The sequence below is a fragment of the Oryctolagus cuniculus genome, chromosome 14, assembly GCF_964237555.1.
Source record: "Oryctolagus cuniculus chromosome 14, mOryCun1.1, whole genome shotgun sequence".
Classification (NCBI taxonomy): Eukaryota; Metazoa; Chordata; class Mammalia; order Lagomorpha; family Leporidae; genus Oryctolagus; species Oryctolagus cuniculus.
Genome location: NC_091445.1, coordinates 61,913,988 through 61,932,391, shown reverse-complemented (window position 1 = coordinate 61,932,391; position 18,404 = coordinate 61,913,988). Strand labels below are relative to the sequence as shown.

At 42.1% G+C, this 18,404-nt stretch overlaps 2 long non-coding RNA genes across 2 annotated transcripts in view; one reads left to right on the top strand and one right to left on the bottom strand.

Moving 5' to 3' along the window:
* Positions 1-9,616, top strand: part of LOC103349605 (uncharacterized) — a 29,553-nt gene extending 19,937 nt beyond the window's left edge. Inside the window, exons 2-4 of the long non-coding RNA XR_001794108.3 lie at positions 4,702-4,755; positions 6,837-6,891; positions 9,387-9,616. This is a non-coding gene — a long non-coding RNA (uncharacterized lncRNA). The remainder of the gene's footprint in view (positions 1-4,701; positions 4,756-6,836; positions 6,892-9,386) is intronic.
* The window catches only part of LOC127492830 (uncharacterized), a 134,494-nt gene that overhangs the window by 7,503 nt on the left and 108,587 nt on the right, over positions 1-18,404 (bottom strand). The gene's annotated exons all lie outside the window — the stretch shown is intronic.

Here is an 18,404-nt window from a genome sequence, read left to right as displayed (position 1 = left end):
TTACATGCTTACCAACCCTGTGCAAGGATTCTCTTTCCTCCACATCCTTACCAACACTCATGGTCTTTTGTCTTTTTGATCATCTCTAATCTTACTGGAATGAGGTGATATCTCATTGTAGTTTTGATTTGTATTTTCCTGGTAATTAGTGATTTGGAGCAGTTATCATGTGCCTATTGGACACTTGTATGCCTTCCTTTGAGAAACATGTTTAGATCTTCGTTTGTTTTTTAATTGGATTTTTTCCTTTTTACTACTGAGTTGTTTTTATGTATTAATCACCTATTAGATGTATAGTTTGCAGACATTCTCTCCAGTTCTGTAGATTGTCTCTTCACTTTGTTGATTGTTTCCTTTGCTGTACAACAGCTCTTTAGCTTGATGATATCCCATTTGCCTATTTTTGCTTTTATTTCCCTTGTTTTGGGGGGTCCAATCCAAAAAAATCCCTGCTATTCCAGGGTCCTGGTGTGTTTTCCTGATGTTTTCTTCTAATAGTCTCAAAATTTAGTCTCACATTTAGATCTTTAATCCATTTTGAGATGATTTTTCAAAATGGCACAAGAAAAGGTCTAGTTTCATTCTACTGTGTATGTATATACAGTTTTCCCAGAACCATTTATTAAAATGACTATCTCTTTTCCAGTGCCTGTTCTTAGCACCTTCATCAAAAATCAGTTGGCTGTAGATAAACATATTCACGTCTATCATCTCTAACCTGTTCCATTGATCTCTGGATCTGCTTTTATGCCAAAATCATGCTGTTTTAACCACTGTAGGTTTGTAACATATATTAAAATCGGGTACTGTAATGCTTCCTGCTTTGTTATTTTTGCTCAAGATTTCTTTGGCTATTCAGGATCTTTTGTGGTTCCATACAAATTTTAGTAGTAGGGGCTGGCACTGTGGTGCAGCGGGTTAACGTCCTGGCCTGAAGCACCGGCATCCCATATGGGCGCTGGTTCTAGTCCTGGCTGCTCCACTTCCTATCCAGCTCTCTGCCATGGCCTGGGAAAGCAGTGGAAGATGGCCCAAGTGCTTGGGCCCCTACACCCACGTGGGAGACCCAGAAGAAGCTCCTGGCTCCTGACTTTGGATTGGCCCAACTCGGCCATTGTGGCCATTTGTGGAGTGAGCAAGTGGATGGAAGACCTCTCTCTCTGTCTCTGCCTCTGGCTCTCTGTAGCTCTGCCTTTCAAAAAATAAATAAATCTTTAAAAAAAAAAAGATTCACTGGGGTTTTGCAATGACTTTTGTATTTCCCTCCTTCCAAACAATATTGGGCCGGCGCCACAGCTCACTAGGCTAATCCTCCGCCTTGCGGTGCCGGCAAACCGGGTTCTAGTCCCAGTCGGGGTGCCGGATTCTGTCCTGGTTGCCCCTCTTCCAGGCCAGCTCTCTGCTGTGGCCAGGGAGTGCAGTGGAGGATGGCCCAAGTCCTTGGGCCCTGCACCCCATGGAGACCAGGAGAAGTACCTGGCTCCTGCCATCGGATCAGCGCGGTGCGCTGGCCATTGGAGGGTGAACCAGCGGCAAAGGAAGACCTTTCTCTCTGTCTCTCTCTCACTGTCCACTCTGCCTGTCCAAAAAAATATATATATATATTGTGAGTTGAAATGGTCTGGGCCTTGGTTGAAAGAGCTCTTGGTTGCAGCTGCTATTGTATAAACAGGGATGGATGATAGTGAGACACCTAATATAAACTATTAGAAATAATTATGATGGAATATGCACCTCTGCCAGCTACTAGCTAAGCACAAAGTAGGCACTAGTATTCTAAACCCTATTGTACATTTGGGAAAACTAGAGTAGCTTGTCTGAGATCATAGTAATACAAGTGCAGACTCTGGATTTGAATCCTGGTCATGTTAAGGCCAGAAACTGGGTTCTTAACCATCCTGCTGCATTTCCATATGGAACGTTTTCCCTTCCTTTCCCTTTCATTCCATTCCCTGGTCCTTTCCCTTTCATTCTTTTCTTTTCTCCTTTCATTCATTCCTTGACTCATGAGGTAAGAGATTTTCAGTAGCCCTTTTCTCCCCATATATCTCATATCACCAATTGGACAAGGATTAAATAAAACAATCAATTTTGTTTAAAAATATTTATTGAGATCCTACTGTTGTATTCAAGGCAGCCTGCTAACTATGCCATGGAACTTTATAGATAAATACCAAAGTCACAAAATTTATAGTCTTATGGTGGAGAAAACATATATATATATATATATATATATAATTATAGCAGGAATATAACAGTGAGTGTACTGTGATGGCATAATATAAACAGCAGTAAATGGTTGAATCAAGGAGGAAATACTGTGAAGTGCAAGATCTGAGTTATTTTCACAGAATACTTAGATTTGGTTTGAAAGGAAGAGCAGTACTTTGGTTTTTTTTAACTTCTATTTAATAAATATAAATTTCTAAAGTGTACAAATTTTGGATTATAGTGGCTTTTTCCCCCATAACTTCCCTCCCACCTACAACCTTCCCATCTCCCGCTCCCTCTCCCAACCCATTCACATCAAGATTCATTTTCCATTATCTTTAAATACAGAAGATCAATTTAGTATACACTAAGTAAAGATTTCAACAGTTTGCACCCACACAAAAACACAAAGTATGAAGTACTGTTTGAGTACTAGTTATACTGTTAATTCACATAGTACAGCACATTAAGGACAGAGATACTACATGGGGAGTAAGTGCACAGTGACTCCCGTTGTTGATTTAACAACTGACACTCTTATTTATGACGTCAGTAATCTCTGGAGGCTCTTGTCATGAGCTGCCAAGGCTATGGAAGCCTCTTGAGTTTGCCAACTCTGATCTTATTTAGACAAGGTCATAGTCAAAGTGGAAGTTCTCTCCTCCCTTCAGAGAAAGGTACCTCCTTCTTTGATGGCCCGTTCTTTCTACTGGGATCTCACTCCCAGAGATCTTTCATTTAGGTAATATTTTTTTTTTTTTTTTTGCCACAGTGTCTTGGTTTTCCATGCCTGAGAAACTCTCATGGGCTTTTTAGCCAGATCCAAATGCCTTAAGGGCCGATTCTGAGGTCAGAGTGCTGTTTAGGACATCTGCCATTCTATGAGTCTGCTGTGTATCCCACTTCCCATGTTGGATCATTCTCTCCCTTTTTTATTCTATCAGTTGGTATTAGCAGACACTAGTCTTGTTTGTGTGATCCCTTTGACTCTTAGACCTATCATTATGATCAATTGTGAACTGAAACTGAGCACTTTGACTAGTGAGATGGCATTGGTACATGCCACCTTGATGGGATTGAATTGGAATCCCCTGGCACATTTCTAACTCTACCATTTGGGGCAAGTCCAATTGAGCAAGTGCCGAACTGTACATCTCTTTCCTCTCTTATTCCCACTCTTACATTTAAGAGGGATCACTTTTCAGTTAAATTTAAACACCTAAGAATAATTGTGTGTTAAGTAAAGAGTTCAACCAATAGTATTAAGTAGAACAAAAAAATACTAAAAGGAATAAAGTAGTAAGCTGTTCCTTGACAGTCAGGACAAGGGCTGATCAAGTCATTGTCTCTCATAGTGTCCATTTCACTTTAACAGGTTTCCTTTTAGGTGCTCAGTTAGTTGTCACCGATCAGGGAGAACATATGATATTTGTCCCTTTGGAACTGGCTTATTTCACTCTGCATGATATTTTCCAGATTTCTCCATTTTGTTGCAAATGACCAGATTTCATTATTTTTACTACTGTATAGTATTCTATAGAGTACATATCCCATAATTTCTTTATCCAGTCTACTGTTGATGGGCATTTAGGTTGATTCCAGGTCTTAGCTATTGTGAATTGAGCTGCAATAAACATTGAGATGCAGACAGCTCTTTTATTTGTCAGTTTAATTTCCATTGGGTAAATTCCAAGGAGTGGGATGGCTGGGTTGTATGGTAGGGCTATATTCAGGTTTCTGAGGACTCTCCAAATAGAAGAGCAGTACTTTGACATTTAGGGTTGCACAGAGAGGGAAGAGCATAGAGAAGAAACAATGGAACCCAAAGAAGCTGAGGCATGGCTCCAGATTGGTCTCCCAAATACCTAAGCTGGGAAGTAACCTACAAGGCATAGTATATGGGCTAGAACAGCCCATCCATGAGAGAAAGTACAATGGTTACATAAAACCCAGGCTGCTGAAGCCAGGGAGGTTACAGGGAACCTTCTAAAGAAAGGTGCCTTCAAAATGATTGCACTTGGGGCAGAAGTTCCTTCTTCCCATCAAAGCCACCATAATCTACAAGCACCACCCTTGTGTATGGCAAGCAGAACCTCAGGGGCAAATAGATGGTAAATCACCTTGACCCAGAATTTCATAGGCTGACCCAAGGGCAACAGGCCTGTTGGCCAGCAAGATACATCGGTACCATGTACCAGGTACAAGTGCATCTATATGGTATATAGTTGGCAGTTATTCTGATTGGTTGGGTTTTTGTCCTGACTTGTAGGGGTCCTGGTGGTATTGACTTTTAAATACTCTGGAAGAGGAACCGCCTTTCAGGGAATTACAATATCCTGATGAAAAGAAACCTTACGCGGTTAAATTTTATTATCTAGAAGTTTGTTATATATGCATTTGCCTAAGTTAACTGTTTCATAAACCACATGTAATTAATTTTATCAGTGCATATTTTACTTTTGCCAATAATTCTTTATGTTTTCTTTATAGAATTCCAACCTGAAGAACCACTTTGTGTTGTGAGGCTGCAGCAGGGGAGATATGGTATTTGATCGTATAGGCCTTTAAAAAGTCCGGGATAACTCACAAGAATGTAACACAAGTGGCTCCTGATGGCATGTGGGGAAGGGTGGTATAGAAAGTGGAAGCCCAGAAGGTGGGGAAGGGACAGCTGTGTGACTTTTCATTTGTTACCTTTCAAATTTGTTAATTTTTGGCCCATGTTAATGTGATACTTCCTTGAAAAAATAAGCAAATGAACCACTAAGTGCTCTTCAAATAATGCTAACCCTATTTTTGAAAATGCAGAGACTATTTTGAGAAAGAGAACATTTGAGAAATTGATCACAGCGTCCCATCCAGGGAGAAACAGGGTCTCCAGGAGAGGCTTACTTTTTATTCAGTCACCTGTTTAAAGGTTTGAATTCTGTGCCTTGTGCATATATTATCTGTTCATGGAAAGATGACATTAACATTAAACTATATTGACCTTTCTGATGACTACAGTGAATGGTCAGCAGTGGAAGCATCATGCAAGATACATCCTAGCCCTTAGCAAAGCCTTGTATTCATCTTGCAAAGCTCCCTCTGGCCTGAAGATACGAGAGATCTTCAAAAGCCCATGGAAAATGGGTATTATAAAAAGTGTGTAGATTTCAAAATTTCTTTACCCAAAGTTATCTTTTGATTTTGTTTTCCACAAACTTTTTGAAGCATCATGTACAGGGCTTCCTCTGAACAACTGATGTTCAAACCCCTCATTATCTGAACTTCACTTAATTTAGAAATAATTTCCAGGCCGGCGCCACGGCTCAATAGACTAATCCTCCGCCTAGTGGCGCCGGCACACCGGGTTCTAGTCCCGGTCGGGGCGCCGGATTCTGTCCTGGTTGCCCCTCTTCCAGGCCAGCTCTCTGCTGTGGCCAGGGAGTGCAGTGGAGGATGGCCCAAGTGCTTGGGCCCTGCACCCCATGGGAGACCAGGAGAAGCACCTGGCTCCTGCCTTCAGATCAGCGCATTGCGTCGGCCGCAGCACGCCGGCCGTGGCAGCCATTGGAGGGTGAACCAACGGCAAAGGAAGACCTTTCTCTCTGTCTCTCTCTCTCTCACTGTCCACTCTGCCTGTAAAAAAAAAAAAAAAAAAAAAAAAAAAAAGAAATAATTTCCTACCTGTTTTCCTAGGAGGGATCACATATTAACTTTTAGTGACCATTTATAATCTAGTAGACATTTAATTGTTACAATGCGAAAATTCCAAGGAAAAGAAAAAGGAACCCCCCCCTTAACTGCACCCCACCTCCTGAGTGTTGGGTTGAAGGGAGAAAAAAAGGTCTTAGAAAAGGGGAAATCGCATTCTTTTGCATCTCAGTTTCCTAGGTTTCTCTTCATCCTCACATGAACATATACAAGCATTCATGTGAAACTGTTCATCCAATCCTTTCAGGATAGGGCTTAAAGCAGGATGGAGGGGACAGGGGTCATTGAGCCCCCTGAATGGGGAAGGAGCCATTAAGAGGGACAAAGTACTAAAGAGGAGAGAAATTACCCTGGGCCAGGTCAGTGGTATTGTCCTCAGAACTGTGTAATCAGAAAACAGATGCACCCAATCCTTCAGAAAACAGTGCAAGGAGGTTCTGTGGGTGTTGTGCAGAGTCACTGGGTGAAGTTATTAACAGGTGGGGAAAAGGGTGGAGAAAGAGCACACACCCCGAACATCTCTTATAAACCAGCTCCCAGCCTAGGAGCAAGGAAGTAACTGTCTACAAATTAGTAATAATCAATGTGGCGCTGGAACCACCTTGAAGTTGACATTCATCTGAGTATCTCAGAATAAAATAGGTCTTTCTGAAATACTAGATGATCTTATTGTTTAGTTCAGGAACTGAAGAATTTAGTTAGAAATGGTGAATTCTTTTAAAGGCTGACTTCCTAACTGGCCGAAGAGTGTACACTTTCAATAAGATGTACTGGGATTCTCTTTAAGTGACCTAATTTTACTCTGGGTAATAATGAGGGAAAGTGTAAAACACAAGCATAGATTGGGTGATCTGAAAATTTTTCCTTCTATTCATCTGCAAATGTGCTCTAATTCCTACTAAATCAAATGTATTATCCTTCAATTACAGCATCTCCTGTCATATGGCCCTGAATTTACTCAGTCCCATATTCCACGACTTCATGGTAAGTAACCCCAGCTCCAGTCTTAAAAACTAAAAGCACACTTAGCACTGTTTGCCATCAACACCCTTTCCTTGTCTTCTGACCTGTTCAGCCCCTTCCTCCAAGGAGCAGGTCAAATCCTAATTCCCAGGAAGCCTGCTCTTGGTACAAAGCCTCTTTTGGTCTCTCCTATGACTAGCACACTATTTGTGCAACACACTTATGTGACTAAGGCATGTCTTCTTCTAGGATTCTGCCATCTCTGTAGACAAGTGAGTAGGTCTATTTGAACCAAAAACATATTGTCCCCGAACTCCTGGTAAAACACACGTCTCCAGGTTAGAGACCAAGCAGACCTCAAGGTTGGCGGACCTTGGCCTCCGGAGGATAGAAGTGAGTTTGAGTACATATTAGTGTACTCACACTGAGTACATGTTAGTATACTCTATTGGTAATCTGGTTTAACTTTACCACTAGAACTCAGGGCCAAATCTTTAGGAAGACTGGCTGTAAGTGAAGAGATGTCTTGTTAGAAACGTATAATGACAATGAGGCATAAGTGATTTTTCTTTAAGATTCCATGAATAGAGTGTGAAACAGAATATGAAGATGGACAATCAGGACAAGCTTCTTATTTAACACCCCAGCGCTGTGGCACTTTGAGGACCTGAGGCCATTTTTGGAGGAATTCTTGGGGAGACAGTGATACCTGGGGGAAGCTGTGACAGCGCCCATTACAAAAGGTCGCCAGATAAGATACAGGGTGCTCAGCCAAAAGAGAATTTCAGATAAATGACAAATAACTTATTAATACATGTCATAGAACATTTGGACACATTAATACTAAAAAATCTGTTGTTTATCTGAAATTCACATTTAACTGGGTGTCTTGATATTTGATTTGTAAATCTGGCAGTTCAACCATAAGAAACAGTAGTAGCTGATGGAGGTTTGAGTGTTCAGTAGGGCTCAGCAGTAGCTTAGCAGGGAGCTCCAGTATAATTGTTGGAAGTTGGAAGCTCCCATTTCTGAATAAAAAACTGATGCACTGAAAAGATAAAAGCTTTGGACCCTTCTGCTTTATGTCTTTGTGTCATGAGAGGATGAAAAGCCAAGATACTAAGGATGCGGAAGCAAAACTTTGGAAAGAGCCCATGCCCTAAAGATATTGTTGACCTCCATCAAGAAAAGTTCAAATCTCTACTACCATCCCATCCATCAGCCTAATGCTGAATCACACAGTTACAAAGAGCTGCCTCAATCTCTAAATAAAATTTAAGTTCTACTGGGAATAAAGAAGGAGTGAATAAGGAGTTTAGGTGGCTCCATAAGCCATCTACAATGTCATTGACAATTTTAACAGAACCACACAGGTAGATAGTCCAAGTGTGGACATGATTTCATTAAAAACTCAGTGACTGACCATAGATCTTTGAGTTTTAATATATATATATATATATGTATATATATAGATATTACATGTCTAGAAAGAAAAGGAAAACTAAATTATAACACAATAAAGGTGCTATTATTCACTTTCCCTTACTGGTTGTTTTCAACTGGCTACAATATGGTAGGATGTCAGGCATAGCACATATATTAAAAAATAGTTTACTTATTCCCTGTAAGATCCCTGCCCCTAAAAACTTCCTTACCTATAAACGGGTCACTCGATACCTTCTCTCCCACCGTCTTCTACATGTACATTCCTGCCTCAACTGCTGGGATATGTCCTTCCATTAGTCAGAGAGAATGTAAGGCCCCATATCCCAATAGTGCAAGGGCAGCCAACCTTGGCATTTATCATTCTCTGAACCCATAGTAAGCTTTACATCTACTTATCCCCAGATTTCTCACGCTGTGAAACATTTAAGGTTTTTGATGTTTCAGTCCCTGTTAGGTGTGCTATTATTCATATCCCCAAACATCCTTCACTGATAGAGAAACTATCAGGAGTTGTTCATAAACTCATGTTGGGGGTTAGCATTGTGACACAGCAAGGGGAGAAGCTTTCTCTCTCTCTGTCACTGTGCCTTTCAAATAAATAAATCTTTTTTTTTTAAACCTAACTATTGTGAGATATTCTGTATCAACTTCCAGAAATACCCATGGGGATCTTTCCAGGGAACTGGAGTCCAAAGATATCAGGTCCTGAAGAGAGCCAAACACAGGCTACACTTAGCATCTATCATAAAAAGCTAATGATATTGCACGTGACTGAACTTTGAGCTTCCATATGACCTTCAGCTCTTGAGAGCTTGTTTATGTTCCACCACTGCACTACTAAAACTTATTTATCAATTGACTACATAAAGGATGCCATTGATTCATGGGGGATATCCAATGAAGCTAATCCTGCAAGGGAGGATTTTAAGGTGGCAAGGAGTAAGAAGATGGATATAAGAACTGAGATCCTGGGGCTGGCGCCATGGAGCACTCAGTTAATCCTCCACCTGCGGCGCTGGCATTCCATGTGGGCGCCAGTTCTAGTCCTGTTTGCTCCTCTTCCATTCCAGCTCTCTGCTGTGGCCTGGGAAAGCAGTAGAAGATGGTCCAAGTGCTTGGGCCCCTGAACCCGTGTGGGAGACCAGGAAGAAGCTCCTGGCTTCAGATCAGCATAGCTCCAGCTGTTGCAGCCATTTGGGGAGTGAACCAATGGGAAAAAAAAGACCTCTCTCTCTCTGTTTCTCCCTCTCACTGTCTGTAACTCTACCTGTCAAATAAATAAATAAAATCTTAAAAAGAACTGAGATCCTGGAGCAAGTCATTAGCACAGCATGCTTGGTGTGTAGGGGCTGGATCACCTGGGAAGCATTGCTAAGGGCTTTGGTGTGGTAGAACCATATGGTCTGCTGGACCACTGCAAACTCCTGAGGCTTTAAGGAGTCCAATAGCACAAAGACAGAAATGCAGGGAAATTCATGAGTCGGCAGCCTGTAAGTCTTATGAGTGTTAAAAGAAAGATATTGCAGACAGAGATGACAGTGGGGAAGACCAACTCATAGAGGATTAGATTAAGGTGGTGCTAGGGAAGCAGGAGGGGAAGAAGCAACTCCTAGAAATGGTTCAACTGAAGAATTGACAGTGGGCAAGGGAAAAGAAATGCTAACTCTTGCTTGCCAAGCATATTACATATATTGCCCCATTTATTTCATAGGGGTTTTGCTATTATATACACCATTCATGTGGGACACAAACCTGTAAACTTATAACATGATAGAGCTCTAATAGAGGTGTGTAAGACAGTTTTAGGGTTTTTTCAGGAAAAAAGACGGAGGTTTGAAGAGGGTCTTGAAAGATGACTGGAAATATAACAGATGGGAAAGTCAGGAGAAAACATTCCAGACACATGGGTGGCATGCACATAAGCACTTCTTTGTCAAACCCTTGCATGCGGTGTTTTCCAGAGCATAGAGCAGTATGAGAGTCCCTCTAAAGGCGAGACACTTGGGAAATGTGGTGTGGAGAGCACTTTTGATATTCTTAAATAGTACTATGTAGTTACCTACCAATTTGGATTCTTAGAAAAATTACTGCTGTAGACAGAAGTGAAATATATCCAGAGAATTCTTAGACGCAATGCACTATGGTGCAGTGAGGTGAGACGGTGAAAGAGGTTTGACGTTCTGCCTGTGACCCTCATCTCTCACTCCTTCCCAGGATCCTCCAGGGCCACCTGACTCCCCTCCACCCTCACCTCTGTTTCTGCCTCCCACGTTGCCCCGTCGCTGTCCATGCAAGGGGCTACATATGTTCTGAGCACAAAGAGCTAGGCAGCATTCCCTGTATCCTTTGTCTGTTCCCTCTGGAGGCTGAGGTTGACCTTGCTCTAATTCCAAGAATGATTAGAAGACATGGCCTTCTCTTCTGACAACTTCCTGAACAACACAGACAACCCTTCTCATAACTCTTGCTGTGGCCTTCTGACATTGAGTCTGGGGTCCTAGAATGACAGCAGGTGCTTACTGCCCAAAACCTTCACATGTTCAGAATGACGTTTGCTTCTTTGTTTGCCTTATTCACAGCCTTCAGACATAGCCATGATGTATCAGACAGCTCTGATATTTGGAGAGGTCATCTTCGTCTCAGAGAACAAGTATTCAAGTTCCAGGAGGGGTAGGCTCTCTGCCAATGCACTCCTTCTCATGTCCCCCTGCTTTGATCTATCGATAAGGAATCTATCAAATCTTCCTTTTCTACAACGTGTTCCAAAAGTCAACACAGATTTCATGCTTTTACTCTGATTCTAGCGCCACTTCAAACCTTTCTTACAAGCATCACAAATACTAACATTCTATATTATATCACTCCTCCTTCAAATAATTCCTAAGGCATGTGTCTAAACAGTCCAAGAGTCAGGAAGGCCAGGACCCTATACATCTGCCTTTTGGTTGGGGTTGAGCCTCCATTCAGCCACTGTGTGCTCTGGAACAGGACACCACTTTTCTGAGCTTCTGTTCCCCTATTTGCTAATGGATATGTCAAATTCCATACCCCTGTGACATACAGCATTTCTGTGGGCACTGGGTAAGGTTACATATATTACACTGGCATGGGACACATGCAAAATGCATATGATTGATGGACATTAACATTGGGCAGCACATTGACAGTGCTGGAATCTGGCCTGTAGACCAAAGGATCCTGACAGTAGTGAGAGGATCTGATGGGGGAGAAGACGGATTTTGAGGAGTGTCTGGGGTTCTAGTTCAAGAAGAATACTAGTTCACGAAATGAGGGAGGGTGATAGGAGAGACGAAGCCAAACAAGCCTGATGTTGTGTATTGGACCACACAGGGGTGGGAGGAAACATAAAGACCCTAAAACTATGGCTCCTAGGGCTTACTCCTGGATCACTGCATGCTGCCAGGCTGTGACAAGACCTTATTATATGCCAATCTCATCATCTCTTTATCTTTAGGAATAGGACCCCAATTTTGTTTTAGAAATTATTTAATTGATTAATAACACTATGAGTCCCAGATGCACTTAATAAGATCCTATGCAGACACTGGTGAGAGGCCATACAGAAAAATTTATTACAAGGTTGATTCAGTTGGCATAGGCCTCATTCTTCATATTTGCTCAATTATTCTGCCAGGAATTTATACAGGATGTTGAAAGGGAAACAAGTATCTAGGAACATAAAGCCAAAAGTCACAAGCTAAGCTTGAAGAGGCTGAAAAATCTCAAAGAAGGCAAAGGCCCTGGTGGCATGAGGGAGCCACAGGGCCAGCCCTGAATGCTAATGCAGCTTCTTGTCATGTAAGGAAGGTAATTCTTCTCTGGTTGCTCTCTCACGGTTGGGTTTCTGCTTTATGCACATAAATCTAATCCAAACAGGCACACAAAACCACCGTGCAAGATTGGTGTGAGAAGTCACTGCATTTGGAGACTCTGTGGGTTGAGGAGAACCCAGGAGACATAGCTGAGTACCTGAAATCCTGCTTGGAGGACCTTGTCCTATCTTAAGCCTTTGTAGGTGGTAGAGATTAAGTTCCTGTGTGCTTCCTGTCTCAAGCCCGTTTAACTTAAGACTTAGCGGGGGTGAGGGTAATCTTGGGACCACAATGGGGATGTGGCAGTAAATCCAGCCAAAGGGAAGCAGTTTAGGGAAAAGGCAGGAGAAGCAAGGTTGAAGATGACATGGTAGCTTTCTGAATTCCACCTGCACTTCCAGAAAAATGTCTCTGCTTATGTCCTGCCAATGGTGAATCACTCATGCTTCTTTTACATTCTAAGCACACACTTCCCTCATTCATTCATTCATTCATTCATCCATCAGAATTCCTGGATGTCTGCAGTGTGTCAGGTGCTAGAGAAACAAAGATGTATAAAATATGGTCACTGGGATCAAATACCTACCTGGCTCTCATATTTTTGGGGAAAATGGTGGCTGAAAAATGAAGGATATAATTGGGTTAAATAGGAGGAAAACACTTTGAACAGTGAAATTGCTGTTATTTTGCATCCTATGACTAATGCTGCAAAAATAACATATATCACATTTTGGGAGATGAGGGAGATATTTCCAATCTAGACTGTAGTGGAAAATTACTGGAATGCTCAGAAATAAGCTTACATAATTATGGGCTAAGGTCAGACAAATTATAGAGAGTTCTTAATTTCTAGCATTTCCTTGGGCTGTGAGCTAACTACCATTTGACCCAGGTAAAACATACTGCCTTTTTAAATGGAAAAATACCCAGATGGTGGAAATTTTATATTATTGACCAATAGGGAGCTGTTGAGCTGTTAGTGATACCAGTTGCACTGCACTCTGGCCATCTGACTAGGATGGTTGCTCCTGCCCCAGACGAGTGTTCCTGATGGGACACATTAGAGGATGCAGTATAGCCTGTGCTTTGGAGCTCAGGTTGTGGAGTAAGAACACTTGATTTTGAATCCTAACTCTGCTGTTTACCAGTTTATGAGAAATCAGGTAACAACTTGGCATCGCTGAGTCTCAGGTTTATCAAGAGTTAATACAATAATTTCTACCATATAGGGTTGTTAGGGAAATTAAGCATAATATACTACCCAAAGGATGTTCAGAGCTTGGCACACAGCTAGAGATCAAAATATGTTACCTGTGGTGAAAATGAGGGGAGGAAGCAAAAAGATGGACTGACAAATCCTTTCTCAGAGGGATAATCAGCGCCATGAGCCCATTTACCCCAAATAGACCTTTGTAGGCTTTCTCTGTCCAGACCCAGCCACACCCTCTACAGACCCTAGAGCCAGCCCAACCTCTATACCCATTCAATCTGACACAGTCACCTGAAAGCCACCTGAAAATGTAGCTCTCCAATTATGAAATCCAAGAGCTGCCTTTTTGTGGTGCTGAATGCTCATTGCTCGTATGTGCGGAGAGTTCTGTAGGATCTGTAGAATCAGCAGGACCTATGTCCCAACAGAGAACTCGAGTTTGTGAGACTGAAGGTTCTCATGAAAGGCCTCCCTACCTAAAGGCATGGCTTTCTTCATCTCTTCAATAGAGGAGATAATACAGACCACACACAACAATTGTGGGAATTCAACCAAATTCACCTAGCATGACAGACAGGAAGTAGGAGCTCTGTAAATACTGCTTCATTTTTTCCGTGATCCTGCCCTGGCGTCATGCTGCCCTGAATCACTGTCAAAGTGCTGACTGCACATGGCAGGAGAACCACAGGAATCCACTCTTCATCATTTTCTCTTAGTGTGCAATTGTTTTATCAGGTCACAGGTCATCATTTCCTAGCACAGCTCTTTGCAACCCTGGTTACAAAATCATTGGAATGGGCAAAATGTCCAGTGTCCAGCATAAATATCTCCCCTGCAAGACAATCTGATTCAATTTATAACTTCGTGAAGGAATGAACTCCTTTCTAGGTTTCGGTTTGTTCCGCTGAAACAATAGAGACAAAGTAGAGAAACTTGCCAGGTATTGCGCATCAAGAGATGGCCCCACAACTGCTGAAGCCCAGACAACGACATACACCCCAAAGGATACTGTGTTTAGTTAAAAAGAATGTTTTGTTCATCATATATTTTGGCATTAATTTTGAGTTTTAGGATATTGCATAAAGTATTATTTGTCTTGATTACTGAGTTTTTAGAATTCCCTTAAATTTTGCCATAAATTTGGCCATAGCCAAATTATGAAGGAAGCTTTAGAGAAAATATCAGTATTTGCTGGTCTAGGAATTGCAACTGAAATGGACCAGACATTCTATCCTTTTTTTGAAAGGTTTTCCTAAATCTTATCTTAGGTTCTGCATGGTGTTTCTAGGAGTGTTGATGGCCTGGTGATGGCACCAGGCTGAGGATGGTTGTTGGTCTCTGACAGAGTTGGCCACGGGCCTGGTGAAGTTCTGAGGCTTCTCTGTAAGAGATTAGTTGCGTGTAAATTCGAGCCTGGCTAGACTCTGGCTGTGTCTCTTTAGCAGCTTATGCAGCAGAGGAAGTTCCTCTTGGAAGGAGTATTTGTTCTTTAACCAACACTTGCCTACAGTTAGGCTTTCAGCTTTGACTAGCTTGAAATTCTCAGCCCATTCTAATCTGACCTGGGGAGCAAATAAATAGCAACACCAGAAACACATCCTCTGATATCTTCAGATCACGAGCTGGTTCCTTTGCCTGGAAAGAATGCCAAGCTTATCTGGCCAGGAAAGAAGTGAACGGTTTGCAGAGACATTAAGACAAAGTGGAACCAGATAGCCAGGGGAGGACTCTTCCTGGGAGGGCAGACAGACTCCAGGGCTTGCAGGAAGAGTCTGTCTGACCATCTGCTCGGGGACTATTTCCAGTCATCTCAGGGGCACCACTGAATTCCAGGCATCTCTCTCAACTTAACTCTCCTCTTGTTTCAGTTCCCATGAAAACACAGGCGCTGGGGCTGGCACTGCGGTGTGGTGTGTGATGACAGCATCCAATATGGATGCCAGTTTGTTTCCTGGCTGCTCCACTTCCAATCCAGCTCCCTGTTAATGCACCTGAGAAAGCAGCGGAAGATGGCCCAAGTGCTTGGCCCCTGCACACATGTGGCTCCTAGCTTCGACCTGATCCAGCCCTGGCTGTTGTGGCCATCTGGGGAGTAAACCGGCAGATGGAAGACCTTTCTCTTTGTCTTTGTCTCTGTCTCTCTAACTCTGCCTTTCAAATAAGTAAAATAAATCTTAAAAAAAAAAAAAAAACAGGCTCCTTAAAGACAAGGATGTTTGTGGATTTTGTTCACATCACAGTGTCTAGAGTGGTGCTTCACCAAAAATATGTGCTAAGGATCGGGTTGCCTTCCTGATTAAAACTGTTCCACATCTTTCCATTACCCTCAGAATGAACAAGGAAGTTCCACGTGCTTTGCCCCATGCATATTAATGAAACTTCAAGTCAAATCACCTTTTTTTTCATTCACTAAGCTCCAAGCTCTGCCATCCCAGGCCTTTGCAATGTCTTCTCCATCCTGAATTCTACCCCTCCCTACAAACATGTGCATGTTGTGTGTAGCAAATATGTACACACATGCACAACAGGACTAGCTCCTTTCCAACTTTACATCTCATTTAAAGGTCTGTTCTTCACAGAAGACTTCACTGGCTTCCTAAGCCATGATTTTCCTTTTCTTTTCCCTCATCTCTGCCTTCATCATCTACTTTTTTCTTCATATCACTTTTCTCGACTTTGTATTGAATATTTTTAGGGAATTTATTAATACATTGCCTGATGGTTTACACAGTGCCTCGCAATGAGCCAAAAGCTGAAATGTGAGGTGCCATGCATGATACTTGGAGTTTATAAGAAATGCATCAGTCTAAATACTATGCAAATTTCGAATATTGCAGACAGTTGATGAGGACAAGATTTAAGTGAGGAGAGAGGCACACACTCACTCTGCAGAGGCAGTCACCTGATCTGTCATCTGTGGGAAACAAATCCTGGCATATCTCGTAAAACAAGTTCATCTGAGATTTTCATCTGATATTCTCTTGCTCATTTTAACCATAGATTAGCTATTTTGTACTATTTTCCTTCTTACACACAATGGAAGAGAATTGATTGACATGGCATCCACAATATTAACAGTGCATACTTATATTTAGGTGTTGAGATATGAATGTTTTTATATCTATCCTCCTACTTTTGTATATTTAACATTTTTATTGATAGCAAACAGTATTTCATAATTTTAGAATACTTGCAAGATTACTTCACATGTCCACCTTTGTGTGTGTGTGTGTGTGTGTGTATATGTATATATATATTTCAATTGTATGGAACAGTGCTGTCCAATAAGGTAGCCCTTAATGTCATGTGAATACATAAATTTAAATTAATTAAGATTCAGTTCAATTACACATTCACTCCCTTAGTTACACTAGCCATATTTCAAGTTCTCTCAGTCACAGAGGCTAGTGGCTACCATTTCATACAGTGTAGAATAGAACATTTCTACTACTACAGAAAGTTCCATTGGATAGCACAGATGTAGACTGTGTAGGTTTTAAACATTTGAATATATAAAAATAAAGACTTGCTGGTGTTGAAGGGTTCTATTGATTCAAACTAAGATTTGAAAGGAGCTACTATTCTGTGTGACCAAAATGCAATGGTATTTATTCCTACCTAAGAGAACAGCTTGTATGCTCACCAGGGTCTTTGGAAGGCAGGGTGATGAGAGAAATGTGTCCTTGAAATGTCACAGCTGTGGAGGCTGATAACTGAGTTGAGCCACCTGAGCACTTTTACAAAGTAATCTGAAAAGATAGGGCAAGATGCCCACCATGACCTGTCAGTCTCTGGGACCTCTCCTAGGACCCACCTTCCTTGGGAAATTTCCACCAGCTTACCTGAAACCAGATTCCCCATTTCCTAATTTCTATTCCTATCAAGACCATTTTAGAGTCAGTTCTTGGATGACTCCCCTTTGAGGAACTACACGATAACCTAATGCTAAAACAAACGTCTTATGCAACCAGCGCAGGAAGTGGTACTCAGCAAGTGGGCAAACTCTTCCTTGAAATACTATGATCTTTGCCCTAACAAGGCAGGTGTGAGCAGCTACACCTGCCCTGTGGTTAGATGTTGTCTGGCATCATGATGAATTCTGAAGCCCATGTTATTGTTGGTCTAAGGAACCAGTCATATCTGCCTCAGCCATCAGGAGCAAAGGGGACCTAGGGTACTAGCTGAAAAGTGTAAGGAAATAGTCATTCATGGATGTTTTTCAACAAATGGTTAAGTGAGCACCTACCATGTACTAGGTTCCAGGGATAGGGCAGTGGTAGACAGATGTAGATACTGCCTTATGAAATAGCACCTCAAATTATAATGGCTGGCCAGCGCCATGGCTCAATAGGCTAATCCTCCGCCTTGCGGCGCCGGCACACCGGGTTCTAGTCCCAGTCGGGGCGCCGGATTCTGTCCCAGTTGCCCCTCTTCCAGGCCAGCTCTCTGCTGTGGCCCAGGAGTGCAGTGGAGAATGGCCCAAGTGCTTGGGCCCTGCACCCCATGGGAGACCAGGAGAAGCACCTGGCTCCTGCCTTCGGATAGGCGCGATGTGCCAGCTGCAGCACGCTGGCTGCGGCGGCCATTGGAAGGTGAACCAACGGCAAAGAAAGACCTTTCTCCCTGTCTCTCTCTCTCACTGTCCACTCTGCCTGTCAAAAAAAAAATTATAATGGCAAAATTATCAAGGTTAATGATGGCCTTAAATAACCAGGAGTGAGTTGACACTAAAGCATATTCCATAGTCAAGAGTCAGGAGTGTCTCTGAGGTGCAGTAAAATAAAACTCTAACTATATAGTGAAAGCAGGAATGATAAGAACAAAAGTCACTTTATATCAATTTGAGCTTCCCAAGAGAGTCCTAAATATCACCTGGGTCTTTGTAAGAGAAAAGAGACAAAACGTCTCTGTAACAGGAGTCTTGTGGGGATGTTACTACCACATGCAACAATGTTGTGCAGTGAAATGCCAAAATTTGTGGTGAATAGCACTGCCCTTTCTCTGAATACCTAAACTAAAATGGCACAGGGAAGTTCTACCAAAAT